This window comes from Cetorhinus maximus, chromosome 7 (genome assembly GCF_964194155.1).
Source record: "Cetorhinus maximus chromosome 7, sCetMax3.hap1.1, whole genome shotgun sequence".
In the NCBI taxonomy this organism is placed as follows: domain Eukaryota; kingdom Metazoa; phylum Chordata; class Chondrichthyes; order Lamniformes; family Cetorhinidae; genus Cetorhinus; species Cetorhinus maximus.
The window spans coordinates 1,721,030-1,740,505 of NC_135885.1; the positions used below are offsets into that span (position 1 = coordinate 1,721,030).

Here is a 19,476-nt window from a genome sequence, read left to right on the forward strand (position 1 = left end):
TGACAGACACAGATTATCTGTTTGAAACTATGTTATTAGTCCCTCAGGAATGTGCTTCGTGGCTGAAAAAAACCTCAGACCTGGCATTTATTCCAACCCTGACAGCTGTGCCTAGTGTATGGCTTCCATCTAAGCGTAGCTATGCCTGCTGGCAGGTGTTAGTGTGAGTTTGCAGCTCAGGATTTCATCACAGCTATGAGCCATTGCTCAGTGGGGAACACTCTCAGCTCCGAGTCAGAGTTTTGGAAATTTAAGCAGCATGCAGAGATTTCAGTAAATAATGCAGGCTGTTGCCTCACAGCAGTAGAGGGAGTGCTGCACTGTCACTGACCCCACAACAATGCGGCGCTCCCTCAGTACTGACCCTGTCAGAGGGTTGGGGGCATTGCTGATGATAAGGGAGAGTTTACTGACAGTCTGGGCGGGGGCTATACGGACAGTCAGGGGGAGGGGGGCTATACGGGGAGTCTGGGGGGGCTATACGGACAGTCTGGGGGGGCTATACGGACAGTCGGGGGGGGGCTATACGGACAGTCGGGGGGAGGGGGGCTATACGGGGAGTCTGGGGGGGCTGTACGGACAGTCTGGGGGAGGGGGGCTATACGGACTGTCGGGGGGAGGGGGGCTATACGGACTGTCGGGGGGAGGGGGGCTATACGGACAGTCTGGGGGAGGGGGGCTATACGGACTGTCGGGGGGCTATACGGACAGTCGGGGGGAGGGGGGCTATACGGACAGTCGGGGGGAGGGGGGCTATACGGACAGTATTGGGGGGGGAGGCTATACGGACAGTCTGGGGGAGGGGGAGGCTACACGGACAGTCTTTGGTGGGGGGGGGGAGGCTATACGGACAGTCTGCAGGGGGGGGGGGGAGGCTATACGGACAGTCTGGGGGAGGGGGCGGCTATACGGACAGTCTGGGGGAGGGGGGGCTATACGGACAGTCTGGGGGAGGGAGGCTATACGGACATTCGGGGGGCTACACGGACAGTATTGGGGGAGGGGGGGCTATACGGACAGTCTGGGGGAGGGGGAGGCTACACGGACAGTCTGGGGGAGGGGGAGGCTACACGGACAGTCTGGGGGAGGGGGGGGGGAGAGTTTACTGACAGACCAGGGTTTGAGGAGGGGGGGGTTACGGACGGTCCGGATTGGGGGGGGGGGGGGGGGTTACGGACAGTCCCGGTTTGGGGGGGGTTACGGACGGTCCGGATTGAGGGGGGGGGGGGGGATGTCTCTGAGATGAACCCAGGTTTGATCCGGATTCTCTCGGGTTCCGTCACCCGGCGGGTGAAATGGCGCCGCGCGTGCGCAGATCCACCTCCAGGGACGGGCGGGGCCACTCGGTTTGCGCAGGCGCGCGGTCCCTCAAACTTTCCCGACTTCGGGGCGAATCTGAAGGAGCGGGTAAGGAGCCGGTAACCAGGGGCAACGGGAAACCCGGGGAGGGGGGTAACCAGGGGCAACGGGAAACCCGGGGAGGGGGGTAACCAGGGGCAACGGGAAACCCGGGGAGGGGGGTAACCAGGGGCAACGGGAAACCCGGGGAGGGGAGTGACCAGGGCAACGGGCGGTGGTCACTAGCCGGGGGGAGTGGGGGGGTGACCGGCCGGGTGGGCGGGGGGGGGGGGGGTGACCGGCCGGGTGGGCGGGGGGGGGGGGGGGTGACCGGCCGGGTGGGCGGGGGGGGGGGGGGGTGACCGGCCGGGTGGGCGGGGGGGGGGGGGGGTGACCGGCCGGGTGGGGCGGGGGGGGGGGGGGTGACCGGCCGGGTGGGCGGGGGGGGGGGGGGTGACCGGCCGGGTGGGCGGGGGGGGGGGGGGGTGACCGGCCGGGTGGGCGGGGGGGGGGGGGGTGACCGGCCGGGTGGGGCGGGGGGGGGGGGTGACCGGCCGGGTGGGCGGGGGGGGGGTGACCGGCCGGGTGGGCGGGTGACCGGCCGGGTGGGCGGGGGGGGGGTGACCGGCCGGGTGGGCGGGTGACCGGCCGGGTGGGCGGGGGGGGGGGTGACCGGCCGGGTGGGCGGGGGGGGGGGTGACCGGCCGGGTGGGCGGGTGACCGGCCGGGTGGGCGGGGGGGGGGGTGACCGGCCGGGTGGGCGGGTGACCGGCCGGGTGGGCGGGGGGGGGGGTGACCGGCCGGGTGGCGGGTGACCGGCCGGGTGGGCGGGGGGGGGGGTGACCGGCCGGGTGGGCGGGTGACCGGCCGGGTGGGCGGGGGGGGGGGTGACCGGCCGGGTGGGCGGGTGACCGGCCGGGTGGGCGGGGGGGGGGGGGGGGGTGACCGGCCGGGTGGGCGGGGGGGGGGGTGACCGGCCGGGTGGGCGGGGGGGGGGTGACCGGCCGGGTGGGCGGGGGGGGGGGTGACCGGCCGGGTGGGCGGGGGGGGGGGGTGACCGGCCGGGTGGGCGGGGGGGGGGGTGACCGGCCGGGTGGGCGGGGGGGGGGGGTGACCGGCCGGGTGGGCGGGGGGGGGGGGTGACCGGCCGGGTGGGCGGGGGGGGGGGGTGACCGGCCGGGTGGGCGGGGGGGGGGTGACCGGCCGGGTGGGCGGGGGGGGGGGGTGACCGGCCGGGTGGGCGGGGGGGGGGGTGACCGGCCGGGTGGGCGGGGGGGGGGGGTGACCGGCCGGGTGGGCGGGGGGGGGGGTGACCGGCCGGGTGGGCGGGGGGGGGGGTGACCGGCCGGGTGGGCGGGGGGGGGGGGTGACCGGCCGGGTGGGCGGGGGGGGGGGGTGACCGGCCGGGTGGGCGGGGGGGGGGGGTGACCGGCCGGGTGGGCGGGGGGGGGGGGGTGACCGGCCGGGTGGGCGGGGGGGGGGGGTGACCGGCCGGGTGGGCGGGGGGGGGGGTGACCGGCCGGGTGGGCGGGGGGGTGGTGACCGGCCGGGGGGGCGGGGGTGACCGGCCGGGGGGGCGGGGGGGGCACTGGGCCTTGCGAGATGAGGTTTTCTGGGGAAGGCGGTGGCGCGGCGCCGGGTCGGGGGCACAGGGTCTGTGTTGGGTGCGGGGGCTGGGTTGGGTTGGGTTGGTTTGGGGTGTTGGGTTGAGGTTGAGGTTGGGGTTGGGTATTGAGGTGGGGGGGTGGGGTTTGGGGGCTGGGGATGGATTTGGGTTGGGGTTTGGTATTGAGTCGGGGGCGGGGTGGTGGGGATGGGTTGCGGTTTGGGGGCTGGGTTTGGGTTGGGGTTTGGTTTTGAGCTGGGGGGGCGGGGTGGTGGGGATGGGTTGCGGTTTGGGGTGTTGGGTTTGGGTTGGGGTTTGGTTTTGAGCTGGGGGGGCGGGGTGGTGGGGATGGGTTGCGGTTTGGGGTGTTGGGTTTGGGTTGGGGTTTGGTTTTGAGCTGGGGGGGCGGGGTGGTGGGGATGGGTTGCGGTTTGGGGGCTGGGTTTGGGTTGGGGTTTGGTTTTGAGCTGGGGGGGCGGGGTGGTGGGGATGGGTTGGGGTTTGGGGGCTGGGTTTGGGTTGGGGTTTGGTTTTGAGCTGGGGGGGGCGGGGTGGTGGGGATGGGTTGGGGTTTGGGGGCTGGGTTTGGGTTGGGGTTTGGTTTTGAGCTGGGGGGGCGGGGTGGTGGGGATGGGTTGGGGTTTGGGGGCTGGGTTGGGGTTTGGTTTTGAGCTGGGGTGGTGGGGATGCACTGTTCCGTTGTGATGCTTATGAATATTTTCAAGGCAACGTTTGATCGAATTCTAGATATTAAATAAAGGGATGTGGGGATAGTCTGGGAAGATGGCATTGAGGTGGGTCTGTTTGGTAGAACAGGTTCAAGGGGCTGAATGGCCTTCTGCTCCAATTTCCCATGTTCACTGACTGAGCCCTTTGTATTTTTGTCATTAAATTGAAATTTGTATTTAATTTCTGCAAAGTGGCTATCATTCAAAAACAGGGCATTAAACAGCACCTTTTGATTATTTTCATGCATTTATTGCCAATCCCTAATTGCTTTTGAGAAGGTGGTGGCGAGCCACCCTCTTGAACCACTGCAGTCCATGTGGTGTTGGTACAGTACGCCCACCGTGCCCCTTGGAGTGAATTGCCAGATCTGGAATGTGCTGCGTGAGGGTATGGCAGAGGCAGGTTCAGTTAAGGCATTCGAGAGGCAATTGGATTATTATCTGAAAATGGTGAATGTGCAGGGTTGCGACGGAAGGCAAGGAATAGCACAGTGAATTGCTTATTGGGAGAACTGGTGCGCACATGATGGGCTGAATGGCCTCCTGCGCTGTTACAATTCTGTGATTCTACCATTAGGAAGGGAGTTCCAGGATTTTGACTCAGTGATAGTGAAGGAACAGCGATATAGTTCCAGGTCAGAATGGTGGAAGGAAGTCTTAACAATGCACTTAGAAAAGCATAGTGTGATTAGAACAAGTCAACATGGTTCTATGAAAGGGAAATCCTGTTTGACAAATTTATTAGAGTCTTTTGAGGATTTAACTAGTAGGGTAGATAAAGGGGAGATGGTAGATGTTGTATACTTGGGTTTCCAAAAGGCATTCGATAAGGTGCCACCCCATATTAGCATGGTTGGAGGAACGCACAGGAAGCAGAGAGTAGGGATAGATGGGGAATTTTCTAATTCTTTTATGGAATGTGCCAGTATTTGTTACCCATCCTTAATTGCCGCTGAAATGAGTGGCTTGCCAGGTCATTTCAGAGGGCAGTTAAGAGACAGTCACTTTGCTGTGGGTCTGGAGTCACATGTGGGCATGCCTAAAGGGCATTAATTAGTGAACTAGATGGGTTTTTATGACAATCAGTGTTAGTTCTCATGGTCACCATTACTATATTCCAGATTTTACAAATTGAATTTAAATTCCACCAGCTGCAATGGTGGGATTTGAACCCATGTCCCCAGAACATTATCCTGGGCCTCTGGATTACTAGTCCAGTGATATTCCCACCATCTCCTCCTAGTGGAGTGCTGCAAGGATCAGTGCTGCACCCTAGCTATTTACAATCTATATTATTAACTTAGAGACTGAGAGTAATGTGTCTAAGTTGCTGATGATACAAAGCTGGGTGGGAATGCAAGCTGGGGGGTGGGGGGGTGGAGGACACAGAGAGGCTGCAAAGAGATATAAACAGTGGGCAACAAGATGGAAGAGATGGCTTATAATGTAGGAAAGTGTGAGGTTAGTCACCTTGGTTGTAAGAATAGAAAAGCAGAATAATTTTTTAAAAGACCTGAAACTTGTAAATGTTGATGTTCAGAGGAATTTGGGTGTGCTCGGAGAAGGAACTCAAAAGTTAGTGTGCAGATACAGCAAGCAATTAGGAAGACAAATGGTATATTGGCCTTAATTGCAAGCGGATTGTACTACAGGAATAAATATGTCTTGCTCCAATTGGTGAAGCCGCACCAGGAATACTGTGTGCAATTTTGTTCTCCAAATTGAAGGAAGGATATGGTTGCATTGGAGGCAATACAATGGGATGAGAGGCTGAGTAAATGGTGTCTATATTCTCTGGTGTTTAGAAGAATGAGAGGTGATCCCATTGAAGCATTCAAGATTCTGAAGGGGCTTGATTAGGTAGATACTGAGAGATTGTTTCCCCTGGCCAGGGAATCTAGAACATGGGGTTACAGTCTCAGGATAAGGGGGTGATCATTTAGAATTGAGATGAGGAGCAATTTCTTCACTCAAAGGTGCATGAATTTTGGAATCCTCTATCCCAGAGCTTTGTGGATCCTCCATCATCGAAGGAACATTTAAGGTTGATATAGACATATTTGGTCTCTCAGAATCAAGGGATATGGGGAGTGGAGGTGAAGCCCAAGATCAGCCATGGTCATATTGAATGGTGGAGCTGGCTTGATGGGCCTTGGAAGGGAACTTGCAGGTGGTGGTGTTCCCATGCTTCTGTTGCCCTTGTCCTTTTAGGTGGGAAAGGCTGTGGGTTTGAAACTAAATGTGAAAGATGATAGGAATGCAGCCTCAGAAATTTGGTGAGTTCAGATGAGATCATCTGCACTTCTTTTGCCGGCTGAACAAGCTGATTGGGAAAGGCAAAGTCTGCCAGAAGTGCCCAACGTGAAGCTATCCCTTGCTGCTGGTGCAGGATGATCTCTGCTGAAGCCATGTTTGCAGGACTGGTGTCTGCTTTGGAACTTCATTGTTCCAAACTTCATTGGTATCTTTGCCTTTCCATGTGATACTGGGGATGCATCATAGACACCAGAGATGGAAGTTATTGAGCCATTTTCTTGGTAGGAGTTGTAGAGCCAGAGACAGACTTGCCCGGTATTTGCATTTCCCTCTCGAGTGTATAGAATGAATCCAGAGGAAGGGCAGGAGCCCCTTTTTCTGGAACCAACTCAATTGTAGGAATTGCCGGAAGGTGGTTGCTTACAATTGCCTATAGGTCTCCACTGCAGTGCCTTTTACTCTCCCGAGCCAGACCAACAAGGCAGTGGGTACTATTTGATCCACTGTTGAGAGCTGGCTGATGGACACCGGGATGTGCCCACATGCTAATGAGCCTGTATATCACATCTCTTGGTGTAAATATGATGCTTGGCAGTGTGCCAAGGTTCCTCCAAGATCCCCTGCAGTTATGCCTTGGGACATAAGACCATAAGACATAGGAGCAGAAATTAGGCCATTTGGCCCATCGAGTCTGCTCTGCCATTCAATCATGGCTGATAAGTTTCTCAACCCCATTCTCCCGCCTTCTCCCCATAACCTTTGATCCCCTTACCAATCAAGAACCTATCTATCTCGGTCTTAAATACACTCAATGACCTGGCCTCCACAGCCTCCTGCGGCAATGAATTCCATAGATTTGCCACTCTCTGGCTAAAGAAATTTCTCCTCATCTCTGTTCTAAAAGGTCTTCCCTTTACTCTGAGGCTGTGCCCTCGGGTCCTAGTCTCTCCCACTAATGGAAACATCTTCCCCACGTCCACTCTATCCAGGCCTTTCAGTATTCTGTAAGTTTCAATCAGATCCCCCCCTCATCCTTCTAAACTCCATCGAGTATAGACCCAGCATCCTCAAATGTTCCTCATATGTTAAGCCTTTCATTCCTGGGATCGTTCTCGTGAACCTCCTCTGGACCCTCTCCAGGGCCAGCACATCCTTCCTGAGATACGGGGCCCAAAATTGCTCACAATATTCTAAATGTGGTCTGACCAGAGCCTTATAAAGCCTCAGCAGCACATCCCTGCTTTTATATTCCAGTCCTCTCGAAATAAATGCCAACATTGCATTTGCCTTCCTAACTACCGACTCAACCTGCAAGTTAACCTTAAGAGAATCCTGGACTAGGACTCCCAAGTCCCTTTGCACTCCAGATTTCTGAATTCTCTCCCCATTGAGAAAATAGTCTATGCCTCTTTTCTTCCTATCAAAGTGCATGACCTCACACTTCCCCACGTTGTATTCCATCTGCCACTTCTTTGCCCATTCTCTTAACCTGTCCAAATCCTTCTGCAGCCTCCCCGCCTCCTCAATACTACCTGTCCCTCCACCTATCTTTGTATCATCTGCAAACTTAGCCAGGATGCCCTCAGTTCCTTCATCTAGATCATTAATATATAAAGTGAAAAGTTGTGGTCTCAACACTGCCTCCTGCGGAACTCCACTGGTCACCGGCCGCCATCCTGAGAAGGACCCCCTTATCCCCACTCTCTGCCTCCTGCCAGACAGCCAATCTTCTATCCATGCTAGTACCTTGCCTCTAACACCATGGGCTCTTATCTTACTGAGCAGCCTCCTGTGCGGCACCTTGTCAAAGGCCTTCTGGAAGTCCAAGTAGATAATATCCATTGGCTCTCCTTTGTCTAACCTACTCGTTACCTCCTCAAATAATTCTAACAGATTTGTCAGGCATGACCTCCCCTTGATGAAACCATGCTGACTTTGCCCTATTTTACCATGCACTTCCAAGTATTCTGAAATCTCATCCTTAATAATGGACTCTAAAATCTTACCAACGACCGAGGTCAGGCTAATCGGCCTGTAATTTCCCGACTTTTGCTTCACTCCCTTCTTAAACAGGGGGTTACATTAGCCATTTTCCAGTCCTCTGGGACCCTCCCTGACTCCAGTGATTCCTGAAAGATCACCACTAATGCCTCCACTATCTCTTCAGCTATCTCCTTTAGAACTCTGGGGTGTAATCCATCTGGTCCAGGTGATTTATCCACCTTCAGACCTTTCAGTTTTCCTAGCACCTTCTCCTTGGTAATGGCCACCATACTCACCTCTGCCCCCTGATTCTCTTGAACTTTGGGGATGTCATTCGTGTCTTCCACTGTGAAGACTGACGCTAAGTACCTATTCAGTTCCTCCGCCATTTCTTTGTTCCCCACTACTACTTCTCCAGCGTCATTTTCCAGCGGCCCAATGTCCACTTTTGCCTCTCTCTTACCCTTTATATATCTAAAAAAACTCTTGCAATCTTCTTTTATATTACTGGCTAGTTTACCCTCATATTTAATCTTCTCCCTCCTTATTTCTTTATTAGCTGTCCTCTGTTGGTCTTTGTAGGCTTCCCAATCCCCTGGTTTCCCACTGCTCTTCGCTGCATTGTATGCTTTCTCTTTAGCTTTTATGCTGTCCCTGACTTCCCTTGTCAGCCATGGTTGCCTCGTGCTCCCTTTAGTATGCTTCTTCTTCCTAGGGATGAATTTTTGCTGTGTCTCCCAAATTACTCCCAGAAACTCCTGCCATTGCTGTTCCACTGTCTTTCCTGCTAGGCTCATCTCCCAGTCAATTCTGACCAGCTCCTCCCTCATGCCTCTGAAGTTGCCTTTATTCAACTGTAATACTGTTACATCTGATTCCAGCTTTTTCCTCTCAAATTGCAGGGTAAATTCTATCATATTATGGTTACTTCCTCCTAAGGGTACCTTCACCTTAAGCTCCCTTATCAAATCTGCCTCATTACACATCACTAAATCTAGAATTGCCTGTTCCCTAGTGGGCTCCACCACAAGCTGCTCCAAAAAGCCATCTTGTAGACATTCCACAAATTCCTTTTCTTGGGATCCACTACCAACCTGATTTTCCCAGTCTACCTGCATATTGAAATCCCCCATGATCACTGTAACCTTGCCTTTCTTACACGCCTTTTCTATCTCCTGGTGTATCTTGTGCCCAGCATCTTGACTACTGTTCGGAGGCCTGTACATAACTCCCATTATGTTTTTTTTTACCTTTGCGGTTCCTCAACTCTACCCACACAGATTCTACATCATCTGATCCTACATCATTTCTTGCTACCAATTTAATTTCATTTCTTACTAACAAAGCAACCCCACCCCCTCTGCCAACCTGCCTATCTTTTCGATAGGATGTATATCCTTGGATATTTAGCTCCCAGTCCTGATCTCCTTGCAGCCATGTCTCCGTAATGCCCACCACATCATACCTGCCAATTTCAATCTGCGCCACAAGCTCATTTACCTTATTTTGTATACTGCGTATACAGATGCACAACAATGCAGGGTTTGTCTATAGGCAGGGGAGACTAAGGCACTCGGCTCCCTGTTTGCTATAAGCTAGCCAGTGGCAGTTGATCGTGCAGCTGCACTTGATGCATTCCATCACCCTGTGGCAAAACCACTGACACACTAGGAATGAAAATAATTTCTCAACTATCTACCTGCATCATGGGCTCTCGTCTCTGAAGTGGGGTTTGACCCCACTTCAGTCAGGAGAAATTGTAACTTAATTTTAAAAACAACTTGGTCTATTTGCGTTATCAGACTCAAATCCTTTTGGTTGATTTGTGAAAGATCAGTTTGCCAGTACGGGTGGGGCGAATTGGTGACAAAATGATTTAATCAGCAGTCTGCTAAACCAAGTTTGCCAGCACTACACATAGACATTTGATAGGATCGATAGAGAGAAACTATTTCCTCTGGTATGGGGAGCCCAGAACAAGGAGACAGAACTTCAGAATTAGAGTCAGGCTGTTCAGGGATGATGTCAATAAGCACTTCTTCACACAAAGGGGAGTGGAAGTCTGGAACTCTCTCCCCCAAAAACCTTGTGGATGCTGGGGATAAATTGAAGTTTTCAGTAGTAAGATTGAAAGATATTTGTTAGGCAAAGGTATTAAGGGTTATGATGTTAAGGTAGGTAGATGGAGTTAAGATACAGATCAGCATTCATCTAATGGAATAGCGGAACAGACTGAAAGGGCTGAATGACTTCCTGCTGTTTCCTCTGGCTGTAACTTTGCCGCATTTTACATGGTTTTTCTAAACTTCAAATTCATTCCAACATTAAATGAGAAACACTCCCACCACCTAATTAAGCCACTTTGATATTTGTATTTTATAGTGACCTTGCACTAACAAAATAATCTCGTTTTACATCTGGTTCCAATAATAGAATTGTGTCTTTCCTCCATTATTCGAAAAAAAACAGCTTTCAGTTAGGCCATTTGGTGATTACGTTCTTGAGCAGCGTGAGATTTTGTCTGATTTAAATGTTTGAGAGAGTATGCAGCAAGATGTAGAGAGCCCTGCAGAGCTTGTGAGGCCCAAAAGAGGGGGGGGGGGGGGGGCATGGAGGGGGACGCTTTTAACCTTTAGAGTAGTCTGACAGAGAGCAAGCAATAAACTGTTCACTCTGCCTGTCAGTCACACGGAACAAGAGAGCATTGGAGAGCCAGACTGGGGCAATCATGTCACCCAGCCAACGGACTACAAGCACAATATCCTTGCACCCTTTTAATCTCCATCCTGTCTCCGAGTCAGGAATCTCTTGTGGGGAGGGGGATCTGTGTAGTTAAACAGCCAGGTTGTTAATTTCTAAGTAACTGAACCAGTTCTGCAGTCTGTTCACTGGCAGGAGATAACCAGTGTTCATCGGGAGGAGAAAGCCAGTGTTCACCACTGTTCACCGGGAAGAGGCAGCCAGTGCTCACCACCATTCACCGGGAGGAGGCAGCCAGTGCTCGCCACCGTTCACCGGGAGGAGGAGGCCAGTGTTCACCGGGAGGAGGCAGCCAGTGCTCGCCACCGTTCACCGGGAGGAGGAGGCCAGTGTTCACCGGGAGGAGGCAGCCAGTGCTCGCCACCGTTCGCCGGGAGGAGGCAGCCAGTGCTCGCCACCGTTCGCCGGGAGGAGGCAGCCAGTGCTCGCTGGGAGGAGGCAGCCAGTGCTCGCCGGGAGGAGGCAGCCAGTGCTCGCCGGGAGGAGGCGGCCAGTGCTCGCCGGGAGGAGGCGGCCAGTGCTCGCCACCGTTCGCCGGGAGGAGGCGGCCAGTGCTCGCCACCGTTCGCCGGGAGGAGGCGGCCAGTGCTCGCCACCGTTCGCCGGGAGGAGGCGGCCAGTGCTCGCCACCGTTCGCCGGGAGGAGGCGGCCAGTGCTCGCCACCGTTCGCCGGGAGGAGGCGGCCAGTGCTCGCCACCGTTCGCCGGGAGGAGGCGGCCAGTGCTCGCCACCGTTCGCCGGGAGGAGGCGGCCAGTGCTCACCACCGTTCGCCGGCAGGAGGCGGCCAGTGCTCACCACCGTTCGCCGGCAGGAGGCGGCCAGTGCTCGCCGGGAGGAGGCGGCCAGTGCTCGCCGGGAGGAGGCGGCCAGTCCTCGCCACCGTTCGCCGGGAGGAGGCGGCCAGTGCTCGCCACCGTTCGCCGGGAGGAGGCGGCCAGTGCTCGCCACCGTTCGCCGGGAGGAGGAGGCCAGTGTTCGCCGGGAGGAGGCAGCCAGTGCTCGCCACCGTTCGCCCGGAGGAGGCAGCCAGTGCTCGCCACCGTTCGCCCGGAGGAGGCAGGCAGTGCTCGCCACCGTTCGCCGGGAGGAGGCAGCCAGTGCTCGCCGGGAGGAGGCAGCCAGTGCTCGCCACCGTTCGCCGGGAGGGGGCAGCCAGTGCTCGCCGCCGGGAGGGGGCAGCCAGTGCTCGCCGCCGGGAGGGGGCAGCCAGTGCTCGCCGCCGGGAGGGGGCAGCCAGTGCTCGCCGCCGGGAGGGGGCAGCCAGTGCTCGCCGCCGGGAGGGGGCAGCCAGTGCTCGCCGCCGGGAGGGGGCAGCCAGTGCTCGCCGCCGGGAGGGGGCAGCCAGTGCTCGCCGCCGGGAGGGGGCAGCCAGTGCTCGCCGCCGGGAGGGGGCAGCCAGTGCTCGCCGCCGGGAGGGGGCAGCCAGTGCTCGCCGCCGGGAGGGGGCAGCCAGTGCTCGCCGCCGGGAGGGGGCAGCCAGTGCTCGCCGCCGGGAGGGGGCAGCCAGTGCTCGCCGCCGGGAGGGGGCAGCCAGTGCTCGCCGCCGGGAGGGGGCAGCCAGTGCTCGCCGCCGGGAGGGGGCAGCCAGTGCTCGCCGCCGGGAGGGGGCAGCCAGTGCTCGCCGCCGGGAGGGGGCAGCCAGTGCTCGCCGCCGGGAGGGGGCAGCCAGTGCTCGCCGCCGGGAGGGGGCAGCCAGTGCTCGCCGCCGGGAGGGGGCAGCCAGTGCTCGCCGCCGGGAGGGGGCAGCCAGTGCTCGCCGCCGGGAGGGGGCAGCCAGTGCTCGCCGCCGGGAGGGGGCAGCCAGTGCTCGCCGCCGGGAGGGGGCAGCCAGTGCTCGCCGCCGGGAGGGGGCAGCCAGTGCTCGCCGCCGGGAGGGGGCAGCCAGTGCTCGCCGCCGGGAGGGGGCAGCCAGTGCTCGCCGCCGGGAGGAGGCAGCCAGTGCTCCCCAACAGTTCCCTGAATTCGCCTGTGAAAAAGAAAAGAAAATTTTGCATTTCTGTGTTGACTTTCATGACCTCAGGATGTCCCAATGCGCTTTACAGCCAATGAAGTACTTTTAAAATGTCACTGTTACTGTAATGTTGGAAACGTAGTAATCAAATTGAGCACAGTAAGATCCCAGAAACAGCGATGCAGGTGACCTGTTTTCATGATATTTGCTGAAGAGTAAATAATAGACAGCACATAGGACAAAGGTCCTGTATTCTTCTTCCAGTAGTGTCATGGGATCTTGTACGTCCACCTGAGGGAGCTTGGTTTAACTTTTAATCAAAAAACAGCGCCTCTAATATTGTGGCAATCCCTCAGTTCAGCACAGAAGGGTCTGGGTTCTGTACTCAGTTGTCTGGAGTGGGAACTGAACCTATGACTGTCTGACTCAGAGGCAAGAGGTGCAATCCCCTGAGCCAAGCTGACACCCAAAGGAAAGGAAGGACAAAACAAAGTCAGTGACTGAAAACTCCTGAATATGTTAGAGACAAGAGCCTGTGCTCAGCAGCAGATATTGTCCATCAGTGTCTGGGAGAAACCATCTAGTTGGACAGATGTTCCAGAGGTTGTCGTAATGTTTGCGAGTGAATTGCATCAAATGGCCCTTGATGCATTGAAAAACCATTGGATTGGGCTGGGCTGGGATAGGTGGATGACGCTGGCGTGGTAAACATGAGTGTACACTTCATTTCACAATGCCTTAAACACCACAGGAAACCTGCCCTATGTTCCTCGTACTGTGACTCACTGGTTTAGTGATCACAGTGATGTATCTCTTTTAGAGATCATGTTTATTGAAAAACTTCATCCTGACTTCAACTGAGGCCAGTGCATTTCTCCCCACTCTGTTATCCTTATCCTCACCAATATCCATTGGTTTCCCCATCCATTGAATTTTAAATCCTCACCCTCATTCTTCCTTGACCTCGGTCTCTATTGATCCAGCTTGTGCCCACCACTCTTCTGTCTGTGGTCCACCTGTGAATTCTCACCGCATTGCCCTTCTCCCACCCCCACCCGCAAATCAGTTAGCAGAACGTTTAGCCATCTCACCTCCACTCTGCACTGCGCTCCTGAACCCCATCCACGTCACTTCATCTTTGTCTTTCAGAACCTCGAACTTCAGCTGTGCCAATGGTACCTGGGATCTGTGACCCTCACTCTGTCCCTCCCCTAAGAAGTTTAATGCACTAAAGCAGCAAGTCACTGAGCTGCAACAGAAGCTGCCCTGGGCCAGTGATATTCAGTGTTACAGGGCACTGTTATTCTGTGCACAGAAATCTCTTCCAAAAGTTCTCCTTAGAGCAGAGAAGGTTAAAGGGAGATTTAACTGATGTGTTCAAAATTAGGAAGATTTTGAGAGGGTAAATAAGGAGAAACTGTTTCCAGTGGCAGGAGGCTCAGTCGCTCGATTTAAAATAATTAGCAAAAAATCCAGAGGTGAAATGGAGGGTATTTTTTGCGCAGTAAAGTTGTGATCTGGAATCCACTGCCTGAAAGGCTAGAGGAAGCAGATTCAGCACTACTTCAGTACAGCACTCAGTGTTGGCTTACATTGTGTGCTCAAACTGGAGTGAGACTGATGCTCACAATCCTTCTGACCTAGAGTGCTATCCACTGAGTCACAATACCACATCATGTATAAAACTCCCTTTTCAGGGCATTTTTCAGCTCATCTCTGACTTGCCCACACCACACAGGTTGGTAGGGTATCCTTTTTATTTATTCTTTGATGGGATGGGGGCATTGTTGGCAAGGTCAGAATTTGTTGCCCATCCCTAATTGCCCTTGAACAGGGTGGCTTGCAGGGCATTTCACAGGACAGTTAAGAGTTATCCACATTGCTGTGGACCTGGAGTCACAAGTAGGCCAGACCAGGTAGGGACAGTAGATTTCCCTTCCTAAAGAGCATTGGTGAACCAGATGGGTTTTTAACGTTCAACTGATGATAGCTTCATGGTCATCATTACTGAGACTAGCTCTTAACTGGGAGATTTATTCATTAAATTTAAATTTCACCAGCTGCTGTGGTGGGATTTGAACCCATGTCCCCAGAGTGTTAGCCTGGACCTCAGGAAATTACCACTACACCACATTGTCCTGAGATCAGGCTGTGCTGCTGGCAAATGTCTATGTGGAGGGCCTCTGAGTGAGGGTGAAGGGGTGAGGGGCAGGTGGTCCTGAGAAATATGTATTTTAATGATGAGAAATAGAGAGGGCTTTTAAAAATGAGTTAGAGTGAGTGACTGTCAGACTATGTAAGACATAAGAGTGACGGCGTGCTACTGCTTATAGGTCAAGCAACCTATATTTAAGTGCAGCAGGGAAAACCTGACATATATAGATAAAGAGAGTGGGCAGAGAGATCACAGGCACCAGTTAGTGCAACACTGACTGTAAAAAGCATAGTGTTACTCTGTGAAGTATTAATGTTGTAACTGTTCCAATCACTAACTCTTGTTAAGTTTATAATATTTGTGTCAGGCTTTTAGCGCTGCCCCCTGCCCCATTGCAAACCTACTATCCCATCTGACCTGGGCATAGCCTGCGCCTGGGCCAGACTCACTGGGTCCTGTTTGCCTCATGCTCTGTTTTCAGTCCAGTCCTGGGTCTAGTCTGCCTGTGGGTTCAGACCAAGTCCAGGCTCACTCCGGGTCTCGTCTTGCACTGGAGTGGGAGGTATAGGGGGCCAGGGGCCAAGTCAGTGTGGCAGTGTTTGGGAGCAGGGGCTGTGGAAGTTTTCTCACCCTTTGCACAAACCTCTGAGCATTTGCGGGAGCCGGGTGGGAGGGGGAAGTGGGCTGGGCTGAAAGGACTCCCTTCTGCTCCTTCGGAGAGCGTAGGGATGTTGGGAGCCGGAACTCTGGGATCCACACAGAGCCTTCAGGGGCTGGGAGCCCCATCACCCAGGGCAGGGCAAGAGTGGAGGGCGAGAGACTTGCATATACATAGCGCCTTTCACATTAACCTCAGCAGCACCATTAACACAGTAAAACATCCTGCTTTACCGGAGTAATTTATAAAACAAAATGTGACAGCTAGCCACGCAAGGAGATATTCGGACAGGTTGCTGAAAGGTTTTGAGGAGTGTCTTAAAGGGGGAAAGATAGAGGTGGGGAGGTGGAGAGATTGAATCCCAGAGCTTGGGGCCCATGGTGCTGAAGGTATGGTTGCCAGTGATGGAGCGATTACAGTTGGGGTTGTACAAGTGGCCAGGATTAGACGAATGCAGAGTTCTCGGAGGTCTGAGGGGCTGGAAGAGATTACAGAGACAGAGAGGTGAGGCAGACCATGGAGGGATTTAAAAACAAGAATGAAAATTTTAAAGTCAAGACATTATGACCAAGAGTCAGTGTAGCTCTATTAGTGCAGGGGTGATAGGGAAACAGGATTTGCTATGAGTTATGACTTGGTGAAAGGTTATCTGGGATAGGCAGGAATGTGAAGTTGAGGTTAAAAATCAGATCAGCCATGATCTTATTGAATGGCGGAGGAGGCCGAGTGGCCTACTCCTGCTCCTAATTCGTATATTTTGAGTTAAGAGGTGTCCCTCATCAAATTGGGCTCACATCCTTTTTCAGCACATTTTAAAGGTTTGCTATGTGTACCTGTCACCCCCTCCAGCCCCACCGCCTTGCCAGGTGATGTCAACCCTGGGTTCAAATGCTTCCAGGTTGGAGGGTGGAAGGATGAGGGAAGAAGAGCATTCCACTGCCTTAAAAAGAAACCTTTCACCTCTGAGCTATGATTTAAAATGTGCCCTTTGTACCTCTGGGTGCATCTGTTGATCAAGTTTAACACTTTCACCTGTCAGACAGCATCAGCTGCTGTTCTCTGTGGTTTAACTCCCAAAGGGTGTTTAAAAAAAATAGTTCATCACAGTCTTCCTTTTAATATCAATAGATTCGTTTCTGCAGGTAACCTGTTCGTGGCATTTACTCACGGGATGTGCTAACCATTAATTGTCTTTGGCAGCTCCTAAACCTTGCCAAGTGTCCGCAATGTATACTGAGCGCAGTCGGATTGCTGAACATGGTTCGGAGTTCATTGCTTTTTTTTTGGATGGCCCTTTTCTACCCAGCTCTCAATTTGTGCTGATACTGATTCCCCGCCGGGTTTCAGTACAGTTCACTAAGGCCTCTATCTGAGCCCTGGCAGCTCAGTTACACAGGGAACCCGGAGTATCAGAAACCATGATGGGTGAGCCCAATTGTGTCCTGGCACACTCTGCTTCTGCAGCAGAAATCCCTGGATAAAATTTCAGGTGCAGGAGCTCAAGCTGACTCCACTTTGATGAACATTGGTGAACCTGATGCCAATCCAGAATCACACTACGATTTGTGTATCAGACAGCTGAGCAGTTTAAGGAGTTCCCCAGTGCAGCGTTTAAAAATTTTGGCTCCAATCTCTGATTCTGAAGCTATAAAGGGCATTTGATAAGGTGCCACATCAAAGGTAACCACACAAGATAAGAGCTCATGGTGTAGAGGGTAACATATTAGCATGGATAGAGGGTTGATTAGCTAACAGGAAACTGAGAGTAGGCATAAAAAGGATTTAAAAAAGGGATAAAACAATGAATAAAAATTAAAATAAGTAAATAAAAAATACATGTAAAAAAAGGGATTAAAAAAGGGGTGAAGGTAGAAGAGAGAGTTCATGGTCTGAAGTTGTTGAACTCGATGTTAAGCCCAGATGTAAAGTTCCTAATCGGAAGATGAAGTGCTGTTCCTCCAGTTTGCGTTGGGCTACATAAATGGGTCTTTTTTGGTTTGACAAGCTGTAACTGGTGGAGTGCCACAGGGATCAGTGCTGGGGCCTCAACTATTTACAATCTACATCAATGACTTGGAGAAGGGAGTGAATGTATGGTAGCTAAATTTCCGATGATAGGAATGTAAGTTGTCAAGAGGAGGTCGAGAGTCTGCAAAGTGATAGAGAGAGGTTAAGTGAGTGGGCCAAAATTTGGCAGATGGAGTATAATGTGGGGAAATGTGAACTTGTCCACTTTGGTAGGAAGAATAGAAAAGCAGCATTTTATTAAAATTGAGAAAACTTGCAGAATTCAGTGGCCCAGAGGAATCAGGGTGTCCTGGTACATGAATCACAAAATGTTATTATGCAGGTACAGCAAGTTATTAGGAAGGCAAATGGAATGTTGGCGTTTCTTGCAAGAAGATTGGAATATAAAAGGGAAGTTTTACAACAGCTGTACAGGGCCTTGGTGAGACTACAGCTGAAGTACTGTTTACAGTTTTGGATTCCTTATTTGAGAAAATATATAATTGCTTTAAGAGCAGTTCAGAGAAGGTTCACTGGACTCACTCCTGGGATGAAGGGGGTGTTTCATGAAGAAAGGTTGAGCTTTTACCCACTGGAGCTTAGAGGAATGAGAGGTGATCTTATTGAAACATAAGATCCTGAGGGGACTTGACAGGGTGGATACCCAGAGGATGTTTCCTCTTGTGGGGGAGATTAAAACTAGAGGACAGAGTTTAAAAATAAGAGGTCTTGCTTTTAAGAGACAGATGAGGAGAATTTTTTTCTCCCAGAGGGTGGGTAGTGTGGGGAATTCCCTTCCCCAGAAAGGAGTGAAGACTGCGTGTTTGAATTTATTCAAGGCGGAGTTAGACAGATTTTTGTTAGGCAAGGGAGTCAAGAGTTGTGGGGAGGCAGACAAAAAGTAGAGTTGAGACCACAACTAGATTAGCCATGATCATATTGAATGGTGGAGCAGGCTCGAAGGGCCGAATGACCTAGTCCTCCTATATTCCTAAACTTCACTCTTGGCAATGACCTCATCAGAACAACAGCCTCCAACATGTCTTGTCCTCCTGAGGGTTTAAATTATAAATCAGCAGGTCTGACAGCATCTGTGGAGAGGAACACAGTTGACATTTTCAGTCCGTATGACTCTTCATCAGTTCTGATTTTTTACATATATTTTTATATATATATATTTTTCTTTTCCCACCTATTTCCATTATTTTTAAATGTGTTTCCATCCATTGTTTCATCTCTACCTTTTAGCCTATTTCGATCCCTTCCCCCCACCCCATCCCCACTAGGGCTATCTGTACCTTGCTCGTCCTGCTTTCTACCCTTAACGCCCCCATTAGCACATTCCTTAGCTAATCTCACCACCGTCAACACCTCTTTGACCTTTTGTCTATAACATCTTTGGCAATCTCTTCTTTGCCTCCACCTATCACTGGCCCTCTATCCAGCTCTACCTGCCCCACCCCACTTCAACCAGCTTATATTCCACTTCATTTCTATATTTCTTAGTTCTGATGAAGAGTCATACGGACTCGAAACATTAGCTGTGTTCCTCTCCGCAGATGCTGTCAGACCTGCTGAGTTTTTCCAGGTATTTTTGTTTTTGATTCAGATTGCCAGCATCCGCAGTGTTTTGCTTTGATTTGAGTTCGAGAGGACTGGGTTGCCTGAGCTGGTAAGCTCTGTGGGCCGCAGTGCGGACCCTCCCTTGCTGCAGAGTCAGGCCCAGCATTTGGGGAAGGATAGAGAGACAGATCATTTGTCATGAGTGAAAAACAGAAAGTGCTGGAAATACTCAGCAGGACTGGCAGCATCTTCTTGAAGAGTCATATTTGACTCAAAGTGTTAACTCTGCCACTCTCTCCACAGACGCTGCCAGATCTGCTGAATTTTTCCAGCATTTTCTGTTTTTCAAATTTCCAACATCTGCAGTATTTTTGCTTTAATTAATTTGTGCTTAATGATGTTGGTTGAAGAGTAAGTATTACCCGGGGAGAACTTTCTGCTCCTTTTTGAACGGTGCGTTGGGATCTTT

General features: G+C 52.9%; 1 protein-coding gene across 1 annotated transcript in view; it reads left to right on the forward strand.

The window, feature by feature from the left end:
• The first annotated feature begins 1,330 nt into the window (after nucleotides 1-1,330).
• ilk (integrin-linked kinase) overlaps nucleotides 1,331-19,476 on the forward strand; it is an 81,151-nt gene continuing 63,005 nt past the window's right edge. The window contains exon 1 of the mRNA XM_078544910.1: nucleotides 1,331-1,407. The gene's annotated coding sequence lies outside the window, so the exon portion shown is untranslated. The remainder of the gene's footprint in view (nucleotides 1,408-19,476) is intronic.